General features: G+C 39.5%; 1 long non-coding RNA gene across 1 annotated transcript; it reads left to right on the top strand.

Moving 5' to 3' along the window:
- The first annotated feature begins 8,032 nt into the window (after positions 1-8,032).
- On the top strand, positions 8,033-9,781 carry LOC128775017 (uncharacterized). Its single transcript, XR_008419580.1, has 2 exons — positions 8,033-8,119; positions 9,572-9,781. It is a non-coding gene; the product is annotated as an uncharacterized LOC128775017 (long non-coding RNA).
- The last annotated feature ends 397 nt before the right edge of the window (positions 9,782-10,178 follow it).

Raw genomic sequence — 10,178 nt, 5'->3', positions numbered from 1 at the left:
TCTGAATGACCTGACAGGGTCCTGAATAACCTCAGCCTCATCTGCTTGACACTCAACACCTGAGCCCAATGAGGAGCACAGTATCTGGAAGCTTCCAGAGGGATCACATCTCCTGTCGGGTCATTGTTGGGCATCATGCCTCCTCCCTGCAGCACTTGTGAGAGATGTCAGAGTGTGTGTTTCCTGACAGGTGGCATCGGGCCCAGGATTTTAAAAATACCTGCAAGAACAAAAAAGAAATGCACTATCCTTCTACCTTAACGTGGCCACAGACAGTTTCTCATTAGCCTTCTAGAAGTGCCAAGTAAGAAAGATGGAAACAGGCAGCTAAGGAATAGGACTGGATCTCTCACAGGCCCCTGTCTGAGGTTGTTAAATGAAGCATCGGGCCCTCTGAAAGTCTCTGGAATAGCCTCTGTAAGAACAGAGCCGCCCCTGCCCCGAATGCAGCACTGAGCTGTATAGGACATTTGCAAACTCTAGGAATCCTAGTTTCTCTCAAGAAGCTCCCAACTATCACCAGATTGAAATAACAGCCTTCTCTCCTAGCCACAGAATGCAACGTGGACTCTCAAAAATGAAACATTTTATTCCATTTAGTTTAAATCCAGTTAATCCAGCAGAAAGAGAGAGCATAGGCATGTATTCCCAACAAGGAGGAAGGCCACTGTTGTACTGAGTTCCAGCAGGGAGGCGGAACTGAGACTCTGGCCCAGTATGTGACTTTTCTGTGAGTTTCAGGGGGTTGAAAAAAAATCCAATTTGAATATTTTAAGATCCTCAGGAGGATCTGGCTGGTAACAGGGAGTGACTTGCTACCCACAGATTAACTCAAATGGAAAATAAGGTCAGTCTAAATGACCCTCATGCATATTTCTGGAATAGTCCCAAAATGGAATGTCCTTCTCTCACACTGTATTTTCTAACACTGTTCTTTAAATCTACTAAAGAACAAGATCTAAGAACATACCGCATTTTAGGCCTTAGTCCTAATTCTGCCCATATTTAGCTACCAGATTGGACAGCATGCAATCTTAGATTAATCACTGCAATTTCAGTTCCGTGCAACAAATATTTGCTGTCCCTACTGAGTGCCTGGGAGCTCTGTGGAGGATACCAGAGTGTAAAACCCAGTTTCCTACATGAGGGTGTACGCCATGTAAAGCCAGGCTGGCCTTCCTTACCTAGAAGTCAGCCTTAGTCTGGAGTCTCATTCAAAGAAATGCAGCCGGGAGCATCTGGTTGGCGCCGTCGGTAGAGCATGTGACTCTTGATCTCAGGGTTGTGAGTTTGAGCCCCATGTTGGGTGTAGAGAGTGCTTAAAAATAAAATCTTTAAAAAAGAAAAGAAAAGAAATACAGCCAGAACTAACCAAGAAGCAATTTTTATCTTTACTGAAATCTATTAAAATTGTCCAGAGATCACACTGGTAACACAACACACACCAAAACTGACTGAAACCAGCTTTTCCTTCCAGTTTTATCCACAGAAGAATCATATTTGTGTGTGCATTCATATGCCTTGCACCTGCCTCCAAAGACCCTCTTTTCCCTCTCCAAGATCCCCAAACCTCTCAAACTCAACTCCCACAAAATGTCTTCTCTGTCTCCCCTCCCACTGTCTGTATCCACTACTTTTCTCTTGTCAGGAGTTCTTTGATATTTCCAGTGTAAACCTGGCTGGCTTCTCCCAACTTGTCTGGTCTCCCCCATCATCCACAAGCAATAAGTGCTGGTCCAGGAGCCTGCCTGGCAAAACACAGTTGTCCTCAGGGAAGTAGCACCACAAGCTGAGGGCAGAAGGAATGCTATGAGTATTTAAATGATGATAGTTTTTCCCTATTAGGAGAGAACTATTTAATAAATATTAATTGGATACTTATTTTAGGGGCCGAACCACTACCCAATATGAACTTTATTGATAAAAAAGACATGGTCCCTGCCCTCAAGGAGCTTACTCTCTACAGGGTAAGGCAATTCCCAGTAATTGAATAATTACTCGTGTGATGAATCCTGCAGCCACCAGCATAGTAAGACCCTAATGCAGATGTCCCAAATGATGTAAATTAAAGAGGTCACATCCTATTCCATACCCATTGTTAAGTGCAGAGACCTCTTCAAAATGTCTGCAAAATTCCCAGGAAGAGGAAAATGGAAGAAGGAGATATATGTTTCTGCGTCTGCTGATTTCTCTCCCATTTCCTGCCTCTGCTGAATCCCTGTTCTCTGCTCTATGCATTGAGGTCAACCCTTTATCTCCCTGATTCCCCACTGAAGCAACAAGGGAACAATGCCTGTGGATGTGTAGCAAAACTTTTGCTAAGGTTTTCTAGGTCACCGTCAAAGAGTTATATCCTTGCATGACACAGCGAATAACTTAAAACTACATACTGGTCATCTCATCCTAAAAGTCCTTTTGGCCACCATGGCACAGGGAGTTTGTGACCTCTCTATTTCAGTTAGCACTTAGACACTGACCATCTTGGTGTTTCTCATGTGTGTGTGTCAATTGCATGCAAATGTACATGCACACGTGCACACACACATACACACACACAGTCTAATTCTAAATTCCTCTTACTCTATTATGCACAGAAATTCAGCTCTCTTCTCTCTTTATACCCAGACTCAGTCCCAGCCAAACCCTAGATAACAAAAACCTTCAGGTAGTCAGATAAGCAAAACAGCTAGCTATATGTTCAAAAGCGAAAAGAACCACAAATGTATATAGTCTTTCCTCTGACAGGATCTACCCTCTTTTGTTAAGTAACAAAAAAAAAAATTTACACCAACACTGAATGATATAAAAGTTGTCCCTTTCTACGTAATAAGATTAGACCAAATACTCTCTAAGACCCACTAGAATATAATCTCCAAAAGTGCAGAGACAGTGTCTCTTATTCTCTGCTATACCCAGGATCTACAATTCTATATCAACAAGTGTTTTTTAAATAATTTGTTAAAATCTCTTTTGGTGCTGACATTGTGTTATTCTTTAATATTTGCAATTCTTCATTTTTATTTTTCACTTCATACCTTTCTCACATATGGAGAAAGAATAGAAGAAAAGTTTTAGTCCAAAGAGTTAAAGCATTAAATTTGTTTTATTAGTGTATCAGGATTATTTCAGCTATGAGTAACTGAAAAACCAGCTAAAAAAGGCTTAAGTGATAAGGAAATTTATGATTTCACTGAATGCAGGGTTTAAAGATGATATTGTCCCAGGATTAATCAAGGCAGCAGCTTGGCAGCATTATCAATATTCAGGTTCTTTTCATCTTTCTACTCTGCCATCCTCAGTGAGGTCCTTAAGAACATCTCATTGCTGCAAAATGGCTGCAGCTGCACCAAACATCATATTCACACATAAAGCCCTTTTCTGGGTCCATTGTGAGGAACAAAGATAAACTTCCCAAAAGCCAGTCTGTAGATTTACCTCATATTTCACTGGCCAAAATCACATTCCATGCTCAGTCCTAAGCCAATCAATGGCAAAGGAGATAAAAGAACAATAGATGCCTAAGACCAATCAGGATTCAGTTCTGGAGTTGGGACACCAGAGTCCTGGAAGATCCCAAAGTCCCTGAAGAGCATGACTACTTTCTACCCAAACAAAATGGGGGGGGGGGGGGGGGTTCATCACTGATGAACCCAAAATTGTCAATATTGATACATTAATCTCTTTTTCTACAAACATTTAATCAGATTTTATGTCCAAAGTAACGGGGAGTATTAGAGAAAAAATTGTTAATGTCTCCCTCACTTTCATTATATTATCCTGTTTTAACTGAAAACTTTCTGAGGAATGTATCCCCATCCCCTACGCCATGGCACTTAAACAAACAAAAACCATATGCAATGGATTGCACCAAACTCTAGGAGGCTGTTATTTATTTCAAACACCATATAACCCCCCTCTCAAAAATATTATCTTGTGAAGTTTCTCTCCTGGATTCCAAAATAGAACACATAAGAGCTGGTCATTAATTCTAGTGACCACAGCAAACAGTGACAGACAGTGAGGCTGTAAGTACAAAGTGTCAGGCCATGTAGTGGAGATGCAGAGAGAAAGACAACATACCCTTCTCCATCTCCACTGTCCTTGATAAGTCAAAGACTCTCCTGGATGCAAGTGACAAAAATATGACCTGAATCATCTTAAATACAAGACTTGCAACAATTTATCAAGACATTCTCTGTGATTCTCCATAAAAAGGAAACTTCTTCCTAATTCAAATGTTTGTATCATCTTCTTTTAGGATTTTTTCTGAAAGAGCAAAAAGTTTAAAAGCTTCCTACTTGCCAAATAGCACAGCATGATAAATATTATAGCACCCAAATTACCATCAGCAGAGTCCCAGTCGCTTGCATCTGCTTGTGGGGTTCCCTTTACAATCAATCAGGTGTATTGAAAAGGTCTTTGTGATGCAGACGGGAACAAAAGTCACCTGTGTTTTTCAGTTTACTCTAATTTGTACACAAGATATAATTTGCTACACCACAGGTCTCTTGCTCAAAGAGATTCAAAACAACAAAAGCAAAAATAATCACTACTATTCTGAGAGTGAGATAAGTGATAAAGAACCTAGCTGTGATCAGCTGGGAATTACATTAAATCTAAACCATACAAAGGAGCAAAGATTTTTAGTGGAGGAAAATGCCTAAAGGTTTATCCACTGTAACCCCTCATTTCATAGATGGTGAGGCCAGTGGCCTTGTAGTTAACATGGCCAATTGAATACATAAGTTGATTTTCATTCCCTTTTCATACCCAATTAGACTATTAGTAAAGGAACACAAAAGGTGTAAGCCCACTAGGAAAAGAGAACAGGAGAAGAGACATAGTACACAAGAAACCACAGTGGAATAGACGAGTGGTGGTAGGTTAGCAGACAGAGAAATCTGGAAATTAAGTGCCTCTAGAGGGAAATCCAATGGTGAGAAAACCTGCTTGTGCCTCTAAACTCCCAGAAAGGCATGGGAATTGGTGATACCAGTTATCTCAGAAGGCATGGGAATGAAGATCCGGAAAATTGATTAAAAGTCAGGATAAGGAACTGGTGTATTTCCAAGGTCTCCTTCCCAACTCTTCTCATCCTCCCCTTTGTCACAATGTGGGAAGCTACCACTCTAGAAACACTGAACCAGAGGAGCTAGCTACATACTAGGGCAACGGAGGGAGGGGTGAGGCACAACAGGGAATTACACTGGATTAATAACAATGACAACAATGACAATAAAAATGGGTAACTTACTGAATACTCATTGTTTCAAATACTTCAGGCACTTTATAGATATTAATCACTTAACCCTAACAACTATCCCATAAAGTAGATACTGTTAGTGCCCTCATTTTACAAATGAGGGCACAGGTAAAAACAACTCAAAGTGACCCAGCAGAACTTTATTTCTTTTTAAATTTATTGATTTTTTAAAAATTTATATCCAAGTTAGTTAGCATATAGTGCAATAATGATTTCAGGAGTAGAATCCAGTGATTCATCCCCTACATATAACACCCAGTGCTCATCCCAACAAGTGTCCTCCTTAATGCCTCTACCCATTTAGCCCATCTCCCCACCCAAAACCCCACCAGCACCCCTCTGTTTGTTCTTTGTATTTAAGAGTATCTTATGTGTTGTCCCCCTCTTTGTTTTTATATTATTTTTGCTTCCCTTCCCTCATGTTCATCTGTTTCGTATCTTAAAATCCTCATGAGTGAAGTCATATGATATTTGTCTTTCTCTGACTAATTTCGCTTAGCATAATACACTTTAGTTCCATCCACGTTGTTGCAAATGGCAAGATTTCATTCTTTTTGATTGCCAAGTAATACTCTTTCTCTCTCTCTCTATATATATATATATATTCACCACATCTTCTTTATCCATTCATCTGTCGATGGACATTTGGTCTCTTTCCACACTTTGGCTATTGTCGTTAGTGCTAAGATAAACATTGGGGTGCATGTGCCCCTTCAAATCAGCATACCTCTGTCCTTTGGATAAATACCTAGTAGTGCCATTGCTGGATTGTAGGGTAGTTCTATTTTTAATTTTTTGAGGAACCTCCACACTGTTTTCCAGAGTGGCTGCAGCAGTTTGCATTCCCACCAGCAGTGACAGCAGAACTTTAAAATCAGTAAGTCTGACTTTAGCATCTGATTATTAACCACCATAAAGAGGATGATCATACCCCAGTCATGGTTTCCAGAAAGCCATGATTCAGATGTACAGGTCCAATCATAAATTCAAGTGTTCATCATTATAGAGGTTGAAGAACCACAGAGAAAAGACCTACAAGTCCTGCCTGATCAAAGTGACCAGTCAGCCCAACCCACCAAGACCCCAGAATTATTACTCAACTTTTTTAAACCTTACAACTTAATATGAACTGACAACCAAGGGCACCATACATTTGAGGAAAGTCTGTAATGTGAAAAAGAGGAACCAAAACAAATTGAAGAGAGGCAGTTCAGAGAAAACAGAAACAATGTGCAGAAGAAAATTTTTAAAAAACTAGAATATTCTCAAAGAAATAAGAAAAACAATAACATCCCAGAAACAAATGAAGAATGATATTTTTAAAAAAAAGAAATAGAGGTGCCTAGATGGCTCAGTTGGTTAAGCATCCAAATCTTGATTTGGGCTCATGGTTTGTGAGTTTGAGCCCCATATCAAGCTCCATACTGACAGCATGAAGCCTGCTTGGGATTCCCTCTCTCCCTCTCTTTCTGCCCCATCTCTCTCTTTATCTCTCAAAATAAATAAGTAAACTTAAAAAATAATAATAATAAAAGAAATATACATGTAAACAAGAAAAAATCTTTTAATTTAAAAAATGACACCAGAAACTTTTAAATTTAAATAGAAAAATTGGAAGTCAAAGTTGAAGAAATTAGAAAATAAATAGATACATAAACAAATAAAGGGAAAATAAGACAAGAAATCTGCATAATCAATCTAGTATTCTAATATTTTATCAGTAAGAGTTCCACAAAGAATCCTCCCCCTGAAACTGAAAAATTTTCAGTTTTTTCAGAACTGAAAAAAATTTTGAAAAGGGCCTATTGAGTATCCAGCATAATAAACAATAAGAAACAACTCCAAGGTACATCATTTTAAATTTCAGAATATCAGGGATGAAGAAAAGATCAAAAGAACCTTCACAGAGCAAAAAAGTAACATGTATAAAGAATTAAGAATCAGAACAACATTAGATTTCTTAAGAGGAATTCTAGAAGTTAACAGACAGGAAAGAAATATCATCATAATTCATAATTATGAGGGAAAAGGATTTCCAAACTAGCTTTTGCTATTTCTCCAACCTCTCTTGCTCTGCCTTGGCCAACCCAATCAAACTTGCAACCAGCTTCAAATCTGGAAGAAATTAAGTAAATCTCCAGGAGCACCTGGATTGGCCTGTACTGGACTTGGCAGGTGTGGCAACACAGGCCAATCCTGGAACCCACCTCTGCTGCTGTCGCCATTCCAAAGAATCAACTCTGGGCACCTTTTCTGTGGGGATGTACATCATCTCTTGCAGACCCAAACCATTCCACCTTTATGATAGATTTCCAAAATCTGACCTTTTGGAGCTAGTAAATTAATTTTTCTATTTTTAATTGCTACCCTAACCAACTACCACAAATATTGTGATTTTTAACAACACAAATTTATTATCTCACATTTCTGTAGGTCAGAAGTCCAAGTAGATTAGACTGCTTTCTCAGCTGTGGGTCTCAAAAGGCTGAAGTCGGGTGTAGGCCAACCCGAACACTTTATCTGGAGACTCTGGAAGAGAATCTGCTTCTGGATGCATTCACTTGGTTGGTAGAATTCAGTCCCTTGTGGATGTGGGGCTGAGGTCCCCACTTCCTTGCAGACTGTCAACCAGAAACCTTTCCCAGCCCCTATAGATCTCCCTTGGTTCTTTGCACAAAGCCCCCTTCATCTCAGGGTCAGCAACAGTGTAAGTCCTTCTCGCCCTTGGACTCTCACTGATTTCTCCTTCTGCTGCTTCTCTTCTACCTCCAGCCAAAGAAACTTCTCTGCTTTCAAGGATTCATAGGATTAGATTGGGGTCATGCAAATAATCCAGGATGATCCCCCTACCTTAAGGTATGTAACCTTAACACACCTGCAAAATCCCTTCCACCACGTTACATAATGTGCTCACAGGTTTCATGATTAGGATGTGGACATTCTCAGGGGAACCATTCTGCCCATCACAGTTTCTAAAGAAAATGAACTCAGTTTACTATGGCAATAGATAAATCTATTTGGTCCCTGGCTCATCACGTTGGAATAGGAGCATTTGTACTTTCACATGTATATGGTAAGACCAGCAATTACTAATACAACAAAATCTGAGTGCCTACTATGTGAAAACACTGGTAAGCATTGGGAACTCACATGATGAAAACACAGAGTTCACTCTCAAGATTCTCACAATCCAAGAGAAGAGACAGAAAAGTAATCATAAACATATGTGGAAAATACAGTGTAAGATAAACTAAAGGGTTTTTGAAAGCACAGTAGTGGGGCACCACCCCAGCCTTGGGATGGGGAAAGGTTTCTTTTTTTTTTTTTTAATGTTTATCTATTTTTGAGAGAGAGAAAGAGAGAGAGAGTGTGTGTGCCAGCACATGAGTCAGGGAAAGGCGGGGAGAGGAGGGGACAGAGGATCCAAAGTGGGCTCTGTGCTGACAGCAGGGGCTCAAATGCAGGGCTTAAACTCACGAACCCGTGAGATCATGACCTGCGCCAAAGTCGGACAATTAACTGACTGAGCCACCCAGGTGCCCCCAGGGGAAGGTTTCTTGAAGGAAGTAACACTGAAATGAATTTTCAATGATAAGCAGGAGTAAACCAGGAGGGCTATGGGGATTAGAAAGTTAGAAAGAGGGAAAAAGCAGAAAAATATAAACGTTCACATACATATACATGCAAGTATTTTAGAACACAAAATGAACATCTGGAAAGCAAGGACCCTTCTCTTACAAACACTGTAGGATGTTCTGGACAGTTCCTAGACAATAGTATGAATATTAAAGAAAACTACGTCTCCTCTAACAATTTAATAACACATTATATTAATACAGCATCCCAATATTTTCTGAACACTTGCATACATGTCATTTTATATTTCATCAGCCCTGTGAGGTGAGACAAGCACGTATTGTTATTCCCATTTCATGGATATGAAATATGGAGTTCAGAGGAATTAGGGACTTGATCAGAGGTGACCTGTCTGTCTCCTGACAGGACTCCAATCAGAAACCAGACCATCCAGACCCAGTTAGAAAATCCAGTATTTATTTTTCACTGTGCTGGGCCACATTCTATTTGACAAGTTCTGTTCAATTTGTTAGCTCTTTGCTTCATTTTTTAAATGCATGTGATATAATTATGGATTTATGAAATACCTGAAAAAACACCAATTGATTCTTACTTTTTGCCTTTGAGCTTATCACACAAAAAGGAAGCAAAATTATACCCTTACTTAGACATTATTGCTTTGTTGATTTTTATGTGTCCCCAAAATGAACAATTTTTGTTGTTCTACTACAGTTATTAAAAGAAATAGAAGATCTGATCCACAGAAACACTGTGATTGTCGCAGGGAAGCATATCCTAGAGGGCATGCAGGCTATTGATATTCTCTCCTCAAGCCGGCAACTCTCTGGAGATCCATGAGAAACACAGAATCACAACAAAGACTGGAAAACAAATGGATGGAATCAGAGACGGTTGCAGACACGTAAATAGCTTTTCACGCTGTTGCCATTTCAGTTTGAATTCTACTTTAGTTTTGCAAATTGATGGGGGGAGAAAATCTAGTTTTTATTTCAGTGTGTTTAACTTTTCAGTTAAAGACCAAAGAGTAGGTTTCTACACTCGAAATGGTTCCTTTTGGTTGCTTTATTAAAAATCACAAAGCTCCTTCCCCCCCCACCAAAAAAAGAGGCCCATTCGTTATATTGCAACGTTAAGAGCAAAATCAAAGGAGAATGTGTGACTTTCTTTGCACAGAAGTTTTAATATTTTCATAAGGATCCTCTCTTCGGCTCCTCAAGCATTTGCCTTTCATTTTGTTTTATTGAATTAGGCTGCAAAGCACTCGAGCATGAAACTCTTTGTCATCTCTAACCAGGCTTCCATTGATTCCACGTATCCA

The sequence above is a fragment of the Panthera pardus genome, unplaced genomic scaffold (assembly GCF_024362965.1).
Source record: "Panthera pardus isolate Hobbes unplaced genomic scaffold, ASM2436296v1 HiC_scaffold_6, whole genome shotgun sequence".
NCBI lineage: Eukaryota > Metazoa > Chordata > Mammalia > Carnivora > Felidae > Panthera > Panthera pardus.
This window is presented reverse-complemented; position numbering and strand designations above follow the sequence as displayed.